This window comes from Kogia breviceps, chromosome 15, assembly GCF_026419965.1.
Source record: "Kogia breviceps isolate mKogBre1 chromosome 15, mKogBre1 haplotype 1, whole genome shotgun sequence".
NCBI classification, from domain to species: domain Eukaryota; kingdom Metazoa; phylum Chordata; class Mammalia; order Artiodactyla; family Physeteridae; genus Kogia; species Kogia breviceps.
Window position 1 is genome coordinate 19414816 of NC_081324.1, and position 15071 is coordinate 19429886.

The 15071-nt window shown below is 39.1% G+C and overlaps 1 non-coding gene across 1 annotated transcript; it reads right to left on the bottom strand.

Moving 5' to 3' along the window:
• Nucleotides 1-420: 420 nt before the first annotated feature.
• LOC131743011 (small nucleolar RNA SNORA1) lies at nucleotides 421-553 on the bottom strand. The gene has a single exon (XR_009331671.1). It is a non-coding gene; the product is annotated as a small nucleolar RNA SNORA1 (small nucleolar RNA).
• Nucleotides 554-15071: the final 14518 nt, after the last annotated feature.

Below are 15071 nucleotides of genomic sequence, written 5' to 3' on the forward strand. Positions count from 1 at the left end.
CACAAAATGTAAAGGGTATTTTTTAAAAATTGTGTGTAACACAGACAAAATTAAGTCAATAAGTTTTTAAGGAATTTCACATGTTCTGATTCTTTCCACTGCCAATCACCTTAGTTCCTCCAAACTAATAATCTTCAAGATAAAATAGCCCTTTCAAAAAGGAAGCTGTCATGTGAGTCAGCCCACAATTCTTTTAGTTGGGCTTCTTTGATCTCCAGGGGAATATGGACACACTTCAAAATTCCCCACCTGTAATCTTTGGGATCCAATTTCCTTGAGCGATTTACTTTAGGACTCTAGAAGTTAAATATAGCGAGTACGTTCCTATTTATTCCTTCATCTTTTCTAGTACTGAAAAGCCTTGTTATATCCAATTTTTACTCATGAGCCTAGCCAAAAAAAAAAAAAAAAAAAACCCAAAAATGTTGCAGGTCTCATTGTCACCACTGCAATAAAATTACAGTGATGGAAGCAAAACCTGTGTTCTCAATGTAGCCACATTAACAATTTATGGACACCATGAACAAGTGTCCATTTTCAGTAGTATGAGGCTTTTATCTCCTGCTTTTGATAATTAGACTATGGTGATGAAAGTCGATAACACAGAGAAACTGGGTGAAGGATAGACAATAACTTTCTGAACTATTTTTGTAACTTCTGTGTCTAAAATTATTTCAAAATAAGAGATTTTTAACCATTGCATTGGAAAACTCCTCAGGAAGTTGTTACTTCAAAGAGAGACACAGTATTTCTCAATAGTTCCAATAGAGCCAGTTTTCCCTCCAGCTTTGAAACAGAAAGCATTCTTTCTCCAGTTAGCAGCAGATAAAGTGCAGCTGTTGGCCTGCACTTTAGGAATATTTTGTACAGAAATGTATATGTCAAGATCCTAGAGTTATACTTTGGACAGTGAAGTGTTCATGCTTTGAGTGGCATGAACCAATGGAAGCAAGACCAATGGAGAGAAAGAGTCACATTTCTCATCTTACATTTACACCAGAATATTTATGCTCATTGAGTGGAATATTGGGCTGAATTGCCTAGGTAATTATAAATTGGGGGATTTAGCCCCTCTTTCCATGTGTTCTCTTTCATGTCAAGTGCATGTAGTTGAATTTGAATAAGTAAAATGTAGATATCATGTGACTTCACTGTAATCCAATGGAGGAAGTACATACGCAGGAACTTTGCTAAACGACTGATGATGGAATTCATTCTCTGAGATTACTATAAAAGTGGTAATGAGTAAAAAGAAGTCCTTTCAGCAGTTCAGCAATGGTGCCCTGTTTTATTATTACCATTCATTCATCACCTACCACATGCTTGCCCGTTTGTCTACCTCTAGTCTAATACATAACTCAGCAAGGAAATGTCCCTACTTTATAGATGAGGAAATGGAGGCTCAGAAAAGCTACTTAACTGGCTGAATCTAGGTTTGAAATTCAAGTTGAGCATCTCCAAATGACTAATATTTATATTAGTTGAACTATATTAGTTGAACTTCCCTGCAGCAAATTCCACCCTTAGTGAACTGTGTCATAGTGAGATTTCAGTATACAAGTCTTGACATTTTTGAAATATCCTGTTAATTTTAAAAGGAAATGTGATATTTCATTTGAAAATTGGTCATATATAATTAGATTTTCTTAAAAATATAGAAATATATAAGAAAATTAAAGGTCTTCCAGTTATTATTAGGTTCCATTAATAACCGAATGTATCAAGCTAATAAATTATATTTAAGTACGTTAACTATACCAAGATCCTAAAGTGCCTTTTTTTTTTTTTTTTTTCCGGTACGCGGGCCTCTCACTGTTGTGGCCTCTCCCGTTGCGGAGCACAGGCTCCGGAAGCACAGGCTTAGCGGCCATGGCTCACGGGCCCAGCCGCTCCGCGGCACGTGGGATCTTCCCGGACCAGGGCACGAACCCGTGTCCCCTGCATCGGCAGGCGGACTCTCAACCACTGCGCCACCAGGGAAGCCCCCTAAAGTGCCTTTTAATCACATATAGTATTGCAGTACATTAAGCGTGTTTTTTAAAAGCCAGAAAAAATATCAGTGATCTAAAAGAAGTAACTTAATGTGTACTTTAAAAAGTCTACTTTGGCCCTTCATTTCATGTTCAGCACTATAGTGAAAAATTTATGGGTAATCTCCTTGGTGCAAAGTAAACTTTTCAAAGCAGAGGTAAATAACCAACCTTACTTTAATCACATTGAGAGTTTCTACTAAAAAAGTTAATTATGTAGTTTGGACATGGGAAAAATTATTCCGATGAGCTTCTATTCTAGAATACCGATTGTAACTGGATTGGTAGCAAAGATCATTTACCTGATAAAGAGGGAAAGAAAACTTTGTGGCTGTTGTTGTTTTCACCTTACAGTTAAGAGTGACATAATTAGATACTATACTTTAGCACCCTGTTATAAGATACAGGTTTAAACATATCCTTTACGTCATGAAACGGACAAGTTTCATTCCGGTGCCCCAGCAGACCTTCGCAGTGAAGTTGAAATGCGTTAAAGGTTCTGAGCAGATAATGTTCTGCTCAAACTCTTGAATAAAGCTAGAACACCAAGAGTTCTTCACTTCAGTTCCAAAACTACAGCATCACCTAGGTGATCATTGTTTCCTAAACTTTCCTGATCACAAGAATCAACTAGGTAACAGTTTAAAATACTGTTTCCTAGGCATGCCATCTAGCAACTTCAACTTCATAGATTGGGGTGGGGCCTGAGAATCGGAAATTTAGACAAATGTTACAGGTGATCAGGCATACTTGAGACACAAACTTTTAAAAATAAAATAAAGCATTTGTTGCTCTTACTGGATGCTATTAGAGTACTGGAAAGAATAGGAACTTTGTTATAAGTCAAATTACAGTTTTCCTCATTTATGAATTTTCTAATCTCTCCTTCAATGTCTGCTTTTAAAAAAATAATAATATCAATCTCTCAAATTTATTGTATTAAATAGGAAGGATCTAGGCTTTTGCTACACAAACTGTGGTCTGGGGACCAGAAGCTAGTAGTCACCGAAAATTTGTTAAAAATGCAGAATCTCAGGCCCTGCCCCAGACCTGCTGAATCTGAATATGTTTGTTAAGAAGATGCCCTGGGTGATTCGTACACACATTAAAGTTGGCCAAGTGCTGACCTCGTCACCACGTAAGGGTTCAGGAAGTGCTAGATTCTTTCCTTCTCATTCTATTGGGTGTACCAGTAATTCAACTCAGCTGGGGTTCAGTGATTGTCACCACCATTGCTTACTGTTGGTTTAAGCCCATCAGGTACACTTTCAGCTCTTATACAGTGGAAAGCCATTCAAAAATAAACAAGTGCATGGGCTGGACATCGGGATACTGCAGAAGGTAACTGAGGATTTCAGTTTCAGGCCTCTACTCTCACACACTGCTGCACACGAAGCCTACAGCACATTTTCCAGTCTTTTCTAGGGATTATTTCAGAGCTTCTCACGTGTGCTTCACTGATAGTTTCTTACACAGCTTTCACCACTATTTAGCAATTGTTGGTAGCAGGAGAAGTCAACTGGTCACTGTTTGAATAAAAATTGAGGGAAGGTTTCATAAAAAGGACTGGGGGTTTCCTTTCTTTTTCCCTTTTACTTCCAGAGTTTATCCTTGAACTATGCAGAGTCAGAAGAGAATTAGGTACAACTTGTCTTACTGAATCAAAGACATTTTCAGTAATTGCCTGCAGTTAAGGTGTAGAGCACGTGTTAGTACATGACAAATGAAAATGAGGACTAGATTTTAAACTTTGGGGGTGTACTCAGGGAACAATGGAAAAGGCTGGCTGCTGCAATGAATATTCTAGCTGAAATGCTTTTATTAAAACAGCAAAAAAAATTAGTTTAATGGTTAAAAATAAATGAATAGGATAATTCTCAGATTTATAGATATTCTGGCCACAAACACAAAAAAGGCTTTTTCAATGCCTCATGTGTCTTTTTTTTTTTTTGCTGTACGCGGGTCTCTCACCATTGTGGCCTCTCCCATTGCAGAGCACAGGCTCCGGACGCACAGGCCCAGCGGCCATGGCTCATGGGCCCAGCCACTCTGCGGCATGTGGGATCTTCCCGGACCGCGGCACGAACCCCTGTGCTCTGCATCGGCAGGCAGACTCTCAACCACTGCGCCACCAGGGAAGCCCCTTCTCATGTGTCTTAAAAAGTGTGCTCTCCGACAGAACGTATTGATATCTGGTATTTGTAAGTGTTCTGTCACTGATGTGTTCATTATAAAAATATTTTTTGTACATTCTTGCAGAAAGTAGTAAGGTGGATCCTCACCTATTATTACTAAATTCTTGGGGAAAGATCTGTATAATGAAAGACTGGAACACCCCATTGGGTATGCCTGGAATACCATCTGGTAGGTCTTTGAATTCACTGCCAATCCTTTGCACTATTGTGGAGGGCAAGCCTATCTCTTCTTCCCCATTTCAGTGAGACAGATTCAGCAGTGGAAATGAGAGATGCCTTGAAACTAAGAAAGTAAAGAAAGGAGAACCATCTCTCTCACTGAACCCATTGGATCATCAAAGAATTCGGTCTTTAAGAAAAGGACCTACATTCACAAAAGAAACCATTCTTCATGTTATGGGTTGAATTGTTTTGCTCCAAAATTCATGTGTTGAAGTCCAAATCCCCAGTACCTCAGATGTGGCCTTATTTGGAGAGTAGGTCTTTACAGAAGTGATCAAGTTAAAATGATGTCACTAGAGTGGACCTTAGTCCAATATGGCTGGTGTCCTTATAAGAAGAGGGAATTTGAGCACAGACACTTGTAGAAAAATACTAGGTGAAGAGACATAGCAGAAAACAGGCATCCACAAGTCAAGGAGAAAGGCCTAGAACAGATCCTTCCCTCACAGAAGGAACTAACCCTGCTGACACTTTGATTGTGGGCTTCCAACTTTAAGAACTGTGAGAGATTACATTTCTGTTGTGTAAGCCACCCAGTTTGTGATGCTTTGTTACAGCAACCCTGGCAAACTAATATGCTTCATGAGTCATTGGGAAGAGAAAAGAGTGGTGGATTTGTGTCTATCAGGATTATGCGTTTATAGTATCAAAAAAACAAGTCTACCAATCTGATGATTAATTTTCCAATGCTAACCTTGGCTTTCTTTTAGCTTAATAGTAACAACTGTGTATACATTACAGTTATATTGCCACAGTTCAGGAACGCTTTCACTTTTATTATTCCATTGTCATTACAAAGTACCTTTTCCTTCATTAGCTCAGTTGATCTTCAGGGAAACCTTGAGCAAGACAGGAGTTTAGCCTATCCCTCTCAAGAATGGGGCCACGTACCACGACATAAACATCGCTAATACCTTCCGTCTATAACCTTTGCCTATCTCCCATATCCTCATGGAACTGGGTGGAGTTTTATTCCACCCACAGGAATAACTGTGTCAGAGAGCAATAGAAAGAAGAAAGTTTTCTGGTTCGATCTACACCCATACATTTTTTTTCTGAACTATTTGGGAGTAGGGTCCATACGTCATTCCCTTTACCCCTTAGTTTTTCAGTGTGCATTTCCCAAATCCTATCACATTTTGGCATATGATTTTGCAGTCACAATCATTTTTTTATTGCAATCTAACCAAGTTTACATCCTTTCCTAGTCTTAGTTCATTCCAACATGATACATACTTGTGATTTTCGTGTGCCATTGTTTTTCAAATATTTTTAGTCTATGTGTTCTCCTACTTTACCTAGCTAAGTTGTGAGAATTTCCCACTTCCTTGTGTTTCCTCATGACTTTGTTCCCCTACCGCCTGTACCTTATCTCTACATTTCTGGTAAGGAGTGGCCATACTGAATTATAACGTTGCTCCACATTGCAGCCCAGAGCTCAGCTGTTATCTTTCAATCCCTCATAATTACCCCATATTCATATCACAGTAAAGCACTGGTCATTTTGTTACTTTTATTTCTGTTACTTACTTTTGAGTTTAGTTTGGTTAGGTAGCTCAAGGGTGTATCACCAGGAGTAGAAATTCATGCACACAATTAATGATTCCAAACAGTCATGCTTTCTCTTGCATCTTTTTGTGGCCTACCCAGGCGTTCACTGGAGTCAAAAGACCAGAGTTCTTGTTCCAGTTCTGCCATTTATCAGATAGGTAATCTTTGCCAATCACCTAATTTCCCACAATCTTCGTTACCACAGTTAAAATGTTACCCACCTTCTCTAACTGTTCTGCAAAGACCAGCCTTATCGAATTTAATGATTCTTTTGAGGATGAAATGACGTGTACGTGAAAGGGCTTTATGAGAAAGGCCAGGGCATTTAAAAACAGTATATATTGAAATATTCTGAATTGGAAAGGATCATAGAGACTAAAATGACTGGGTCATTTTACAGATGAGGAAATGAACGATCGGAAAGATTAAATAACTTGTTCACAGTCATTGAGCTGTTTGGCAGAGCCAGGCTTCTTAATTCCTAAACCAGTGGTTTTTAATCTCATCAAACTATCTTCCTAGACAGAGTCTACCTCTCAGCTTGCTCAAGCTTATGCTTTGAGGTTGTAAAGAACACCATCCCAAGTGCTAAAAAATTTTAAAGCGCTAATTGTGCAGAGTATTAAAAAAAAACACAAGTTGAGAAAGAGACAATTTAAAGAAAAGGCACAAGGATTATAGGTGACAGAATTTTATTTGACATTATTTGTAGTATCTGTTAAGAAATCATTCTTGCTCACTGAGGTTCAGGCTTTGTAAAAGCATCAACAGATAGGATCTATGTAAAGCTTGAACAGATTAGCCCTCAGTTCAAGGTCAATAAATGTCCAATATGAGCTGTCAGTAATCCTCATTTGTCAACTGATTTTATTACAAGCATGCAAACACAGTATAACAGGTTAACAGTGGCCTATTCTGCCTAAAGCTCAATTCAATATTGTTCTAAAAATTGAGACACAATTATTGAAGAGGCTACTAGCATGCTTTTTAGATAGAACAGGCAACAGATTCATTTGTTTATAGTGCTGAGTGTTAGAAGAATATCCTCCTGGACATTGCGTTGAATCTATTCTGTGTCCGTTCAAACAATCCCACTGATAGAATTTTTAATAAGGTATAAAGGGAGACAAAGTTTGAAGCTCACAAATCTAAGAAGATTTTTGAACTGTTTTGATAGCAACAGTCTTCACTGTGTACCCTATTTAAATCAAACTTTTTATTCCAGTGAAATATGTGAGGAGTTATTCCTAGGTTTCAAGAGAAAAGGCTGCAGTCTGCAAAGTTCAGAGCAATTATCTTAGGATGTTAGAGCTGAAAAAGGCCTCCAAAATTTCTGTCAGGCTCGGGCTTCTAAAATCTCGCACATCAGAGTTATTCTACCATTCTCAGCGAAGGTTTGAATGCTAAGACCCAAGATTTTACACATATTTTTACAGATAGTACGTTTATAATAAGATTGAAAATCACTGAGTTCTCAGATAGCCTCATCCAGATAGTGCCTCTGACTCACTAATCATGGGAGTTTAAACCTGAGAAGGATAAAGTCAGTTGTAGGTTGTTATTAATCTGTTTTTTGAGATCTGAGGGAAATTTCAAAAAGTAATAGAATTTGAAAGCCCATGATTTTCAACCAGGTCATTTAAGGTTTCTTTTTTTAATTTAACAACTCCCTCCCCTCCCCCAATATAAAAGCAGTATGGCAATCCTTTATCAATTATGGAGGTTTATAAATTCCTAAAAAGTACTGTGGTTGGCAAAACCACCGTGGTTATGATTCTAAACACAAAAAATAAACAGTGTGAGGAGAAAAATGCACATCATAAAAATGTGATACGTGTTTTTAACTCAGTAAATAAAAGCAGAAGGCATCTGCTTTAGAAAGATACCAGATTTGTTGGCATTAAATATCTGCTCCAGTAAGTCACCCTCTTCCTGAGTCACCTTTATCCATTATTCAGGAAAAATTGCTGAGGTAGATACACAAGTTAACAGCATGTTATTAGACTATAACTATTTAATGCTTTCGAATCATCCCTCTCTACCTTAAAATTTACTTTTTTTTTTTCTTATGCTTTCCTTTGTTTTTTGCAAGTCTCAGCAAATGCTTGGGTAACACCCAGACTTTTTACAAGGTATCTCGATATTCAAGCATTAGGCGAGAGAGGAGGGAGTCTGGTTTTGAAGGTATGTTAGAGAGGGTGAGGCAAAAAACAGAGCTGGCCATGAACCTCTGAACTGGGCCATACTTCCATGAAGGGAACAGAATGGAACCGCACATTCACATAAGTCAATGCAAGGTCTTTTTTTGAATCTCAAAGGCCATAGTTCAAATCCCCTCCAGATTCTGCTAACTCACACACAGCCCCAAGGAGATGGAAGACATTTTGATTCAAAATTTTATTAGCAGTAAAACTAGGTTTGAAGTAAAAAGCTTTTTTCTGAGGCCCCTCCCCTTCCCCCCATATTGCCCTACCCACCATGAATTGAAGATAAAGAACCAAATGTGAACAGCTGCGCTGATTTTTCCACCCAGGAACAGGGTAAGAAGCTGGTTCTCAGAGAACAGAGGCCTGTCAGGGCCTGCAGGAGGCTAAACACACCTGCCAACTTACTGATTAGAACCTGGAAGCACAGTGAACCCACAATGCCTCGGGGGAGGCGGTCCAGGAAGGATTCTAAAGGCTGAGCCCACCTGGCTTTAGGATTGTCAGGCTCTCCCCACTAATTAAATAAATAACTGTTCTTGCCTTGGGGAAGACAAAAGAGAGAATGAAGTGAGTAAAAGAGAGAAGGAAAGTAAATACACCGCCTCCGGGAGAGCAGAGCAGAAGTCCTCTTCATTATTAAAATGTTAAGAGCAAATCTTTAACAAACCATCCCCCATACACGCATCTGCAACAGTGTGAAAAATAGATCACCGCTCTTATTTTGCATGGGATTCCATCGTTTTTATCTGTATTTTATCAGGTAGTACAGATTTCAAAGTCTAAGTATGCACACAACTCAGCTCAGAAACAGCTATTCAAGATTTAGAGTAAGGAGATATGTCACCGTCTATAGAGTCCAAAGAATCTACCCTGAGCATGAGAGAGAGCAACGAGAGATTGTTCAATTTGCCTCTCTTGTTTTAAATAGATAATTCTAAGTCTAAGGGTAAATATGAGTTATTTAAAAAGTATCCCCTAGGGCTTCCCTGGTGGCGCAGTGGTTGAGAGTCCGCCTGCCGATGCAGGGGACACGGGTTCGTGCCCCGGTCCGGGAAGATCCCACGTGCCGCAGAGCGTCTGGGCCCGTGAGCCATGGCCGCTGAGCCTGCGCATCCGGGGCCTGTGCTCTGCAACGGGAGAGGCCACAACAGTGAGAGGCCCGTGTACCGGAAAAAAAAAAAAAAAAATCTCATTTACTAATTGATACAGTTAGAGAACATTTTCTGTTTAAGTTGACATTCTCTCCCTAGAAGGATAACCATAGAAACAAAAACACACACACAAAAACTTTGTCCATTCTACATTGATTGCAACGAGGCTTTCAACAGTCCCTACATTAATTCTAGTGCTCATGTCTCCAATACTAATATCTACCACAAGGTATGTGAAATAAAGAGGGCACCAAATTGTAACAAGCAGCACATGCCCTGGCAGGAAAGATATAACTATAGAGATAGGGGACATCTAACATACTAGGTGATCAGATCAAGCAGTCCAGAACAGATTCTTATTATACAGAGAGGAAAGTATAGGTCCCCTCAAGTTTGGTAGAGATCAAAGTGCTTAGCTTATCATTTTCTGAGCCAAAATGTCCAACCTGAGGAAATGGATTATTTGAATGGCAAATCTTTCCCAGACACACTCAAAAACACATTGGACAACCCAGTAAGAAAATGGGCAAAAGATAACACTTCACACAAAAAGATTCCTAACATCATTAGTCATTGGGGAAATGTAACTTAAGACCACTACACACCCATTAGAAAGACTAATCTTCTAAAAACTGTACCAAGTGTGGATGAGGCTGTAGAGCGACTAGAACGCTCATACATTTTTCATGGGAATGCAAAATGGTGCAGTGACTTTGGAAAGCAATGTAGCAGTTTCTTAAAAAGTTAAACATAACACCTACCATATGCCAATTCCATTCCTAGCTGTATACCCTAGAAAAATGAAAACATATGCCCACATAAAGACCTGCATGTGAAAGTTCATATCAGGTTTATTTGTAATAGTCCAAAATTGGAAACAACCCAAATGTCCATCAATAGTGAATGGATATCAGAATGGCCATCATCAAAAAATCTACCAACAATAAATGCTGGAGAGGGTGTGGAGAAAAGGGCACCCTCTTGCATTGTTGGTGGGAATGTAAATGGATACAGCCACTATGGAGAACAGTATGGAGGTTCCTTAAAAAACTACAAATAGAACTACCATACGACCCAGCAATCCCACTACTGGGCATATATACCCTGAGAAAACCGTAATTCAAAAAGAGTCATGTACCACAATGTTCATTGCAGCTCTATTTATAATAGCCAGGACATGGAAGCAACCTAAGTGTCCATCGACAGATGAATGGATAAAGAAGATGTGACACATATATACAATGGAATATTACTCATCCATAAAAAGAAATGAAATTGAGGTATTTGTAGTGAGGTGGATGGATCTAGAGTCTGTCATACAGAGTGAAGTAAGTCAGAAAGAGAAAAACAAATACCGTATGCTAACATATATATATGGAATCTAGAAAAAAATGGTTCTGAAGAATCTAGGGGCAGGACAGGAATAAAGACGCAGACATAGAGAATGGACTTGAGGACACGGGGAGGGGGATGGGTGAGCTGGGACGAAGTGAGACAGTGGCATGGACTTATATACATTAGCAAATGTAAAATAGATAGCTAGTGGGAAGCAGCTGCATAGCACAAGGAGATCAGCTCGGTGCTTTGTGACCACCTAGAGGGGTGGGATAGGGAGGGTGGGAGGGAGATGCAAGAGGGAAGAGATATGGATATATGTATATGTATAGCTGATTCACTCTGTTATAAAGCAGAAACTAACACACCATTGTAAAGCAATTATACTCCAATAAAGATGTTTAAAACAAAAAGATTTGGCAGGGTTCATTATGTTGTCTGTGGTGTGCATATGTTAAGATGGATCAAATTGTACTCTCTAGATGTGTGTGGTTTGGTACATTTCAATTGTACCTCAGTAAGATTCGGGGGGAAAACCCCTGAGAAACCTAACACTTTAGGACATTCAGATTTAGCTCTTTCCTGACCCCAGTCCAGAAGAGGAAGTCTTTGTCCCATAGGAGGCACAGACCAAGGAATACACTGTGTTTGGAAAGTTGCATCATGGATTTTAGGCAGCCTACATTTAACTAAAACTACAGCTGACAGTTGAAAGAACTGACCTTGTCTGGTAAAATGCGTCTAGTCAGATCTTAGTGGTAGGAGACTTACTTATTCAGATTTAAGGCTTACTCAGTGACAAAAGAAAGGCTATTGTATATCTCTGTAGCAGAGAATGAACAGGGTCTTGATCAGGTTCAACAAACCTTAGCTAGAGGAGGTGATGTCAGTAGTCCTGTAATCAGACTGGGTGGATATACAAATGATCAAATTATATAAAAGCTCCATTTGTCCTATTCAAGAAAGAATTGAATTAAATTATTAACTTGATTAAGCTCCTGAATTTCCTAGATTTATTTGCTAGCTGAAGATCCAGTCTTCCCAATACTATCTTGTTCAAACTCTTCTGTGGCTTTCAAATCTTTTTAAAGCAATAGACTCTTTAATCAAGCAAAACCTCACTCAGAACACCCACCTCAATCACTGCCCCTGCTGTAGATAAAAGCAGAAACTTATGACCATAAGTCATGTTTATTTTATAAGGTTACATTTTAAATTCTTATCGAGTATAATGTAACTAGAGAATAAAACGCTGGCTTGGATGATCGTTGCTAATTCATCTACCTCAGCATCCATTTCTATATTTTGTTGGGATTGCCAAGTTTTCTGAAATTCCAGATTCATACAGCTAAGGAATTTCAAGTGGTATTTTGTTATCAGCGCTCCTGGAAAACTCTTCAATTAAACTGTTCCAGAAGCTTAAGAGGATGTTAATAAAGGTTTGCCCCTGAGTGGAATTCCCAATAATATCTAACAACTGATTTCATTCCTTACCAAAAAAAAAGGTAGGCAAAAAGCACAAAAAATTTACAATAAGTGTTAAAATCACTTAACAGGAAATGATCACAACCCCAGGGGCTGTGCATTTACTCTCATTGCACAACTTCATGGTAAGCACACATAAAGCAGATGTGCCCGAGCCTCGCCTGATATTTCACAATGGTGCACACAGGCTGTAACAGTGTCTTTACTTGTACAGTTTTGTGTTCAGACTGGCAAAAACTTAAATTAAGATTGAGAAAAGACAAAGCTGAGTCAGAAGCGAGTGACAAACTCAGTCGCCAGGGAAGCAGTGCAAGAGGCCCAAGCCTCTAACCTGGATGGCAAAGGTGAAGAGGTTTCGCAAAGGTGTAATTAATGTGCCTGATTAGTTTACACTGAGCTGATCAAAAGGGAGATTATCCTTGTAGCCTGACTTAACCAGGTGAGCCCTTTCAAAGAGGGGCCTGAGATTAGATGCAGAAGCCAGAGAGCCTTCTGTGGGTCCTGAAGAAATAGGCCACTGTGAGTACTATGGCTGCAAGGAATGAACACTGCCAACAAGCACGTGGGCTTGAGCCAACACTGGCCTTCAGGTTGAGACCCTGGCCCCAGTCAACGCCTGGAATATTCTCAAAATCAGAGGCCCCGGAAAACCATGCTCAGACTCCTGATCCGCGGAAACTGTGTGATAATAAATATGTGTTGTTTTAAAAGGCGAAATTTGTGGTAATTTGTTATCCTGCAATAGAAAAATGAATACAGATGCTTTATTCCCAGGCAAATAAATACTGTGAGAACTTCAGGGCTGTCATTCAATGTTAAAAATTCTTTAAGCTCAGAGATATAGCTGAGAGTGATTTCAGATTAGCTCAGAAAACTCAGCTCAGCGAAAGAGAAAATGCTATAAAGAATCACTCAAAATTATATTGTAAAAACCTGAGAAAGACAGTAAGCAACAAGCTAGGCTCTATGCAAACGTGAGTTAAGCCAGCAACTTGAAATGGCCTCCAAGGTGTTAAAAGTTGATTTATAACATATTCTAGTGTGTTTTACCATGATTAAAACCTTTTTAGCCTATATACTAAAATACATACAAATTACAAAAGTAAAAAATGTAACCTTACAGTGGAGGAGCTTGCTAGACACCACCATCAGGTGATCAAAGTTAACACGACCAGTAATGAGACAAATAGAAATCCTGTGCCTGCTGATAGGATGTAATGAGAACACAGCATCGCTTCTGTGGTGTCCCTGCCAAAGTTGCACATCACCTGCATTTCATCACAAGGAAACATCAGGCAAACCCAAACTGAAGGACGTTCTACAAAATAACCAACCTGTAATCTCCGAAAGCTTCAAGGTCATGAAAGTCAACGAAAGACTGAAGAATTGTTCCACAATTGAAGGAGACTAAAAAGACATGACAGGGCTTCCCTGGTGGCGCAGTGGTTGAGAATCCGCCTGCCGATGCAGGAGACACGGGTTCGTACCCTGGTCCGGGAAGATCCCACATGCCGCGGAGCAACTAAGCCCGTGAGCCATGGCCGCTAGGCCTGCGCGTCCGGAGCCTGTGCTCTGCAACGGGAGAGGCCACCACAGTGAGAGGCCCGCAAAAAAAAAAAAAAAAAAAAAAAAAAAAACATGACAACCAAATGCACTGTTATGATTCTGGACAAGATTCTTTTGCTATAAAGAATATTGTTAGGACAACTGGAGGAACTTGAATGGGGTCTGAGGATTATGATATATATAAATGTTAATTTCGATTGATTGAATGGTTTTACTGCTATTGTTTTGGAGGAGAATGTCCTTTGTAAGAATTACACATTAAAGTACTTGGGGTTATAAGACATCATGTTAGCAATTTAGCTTCAAATGGTCAGGAAAAAGATGTTCTTTAAATTTTTTTGTAAGTTTGAGATTGTTTTAAAATAAAAGGTACACAAAAAACTACATACTTGGACTTTTAAGAAATGATGCGTTTGGGCATCCCCTAAAGTACTTCTCATGGAGCACTGTTTTTAAAAGGCTTTGGTTTATTTTTTCCAAATATAACACGATGTTAAATAAAACTACCTCTCATCTATATGGCAACCATATACTTTTCTATTTATTTTAAAAACTGCATAATTTATCATTTTTCTGTTTTGTGGTTTCACTAATTGTTTAATTTTTTCCCCCTTTGTGATTAGGTCATGATTTGTATAATCATAGACTGAAAAATTTGCAGGAGGTGTTTGCTAAAATGTACAAATTTCTCTTCTCATATTTTCAGGCTTCCATTAATTCTCCATTTCTCTCCAAAATGTAATTTAGTTTGGGATTTTTTTTCCTTATGCATCCTCCAGTGCTATTTATTTTTTAGAATCAGTTAATTACAGTATTCTATAAGTTGTAGGGGCTAATAGCAAATCCACCATGGATGTTCAAATGTTACTTTAGTGTAAACAATAAAAAGTATACAACTGGAAAACCATTTCTTTCTGACTTAAGTTTAGATACTAAAAAAAATCAATTTATAACCCTATCTTCTTTTTATTGTTAACTAAGATTCTAAAAATCTTTCTCCTATATAATTACTGTAGACAAGTTACATGTTTAGAAAAGTTTGTAAACATTTTTGTGTTTCACATCTTTTTGTGTGTGTGTGTGTGTGTGTGTGTGTGTGTGTGTGTGTGTGTGTGTGTGGTACGCGGGCCTCTCACCGTTGTGGCCTCTCCCGTTGCGGAGCACAGGCTCCGGACGCGCAGGCTCAGTGGCCGTGGTTCACAGGGCCAGCCGCTCCGCGGCATGTGGGATCTTCCCGGACTGGGACACGAACCCGTGTCCCCTGCATCGGCAGGCGGATTCTCAACCACTGCGCCACCAGCAAAGCCCTGTGTTTCACATCTTTTAAAG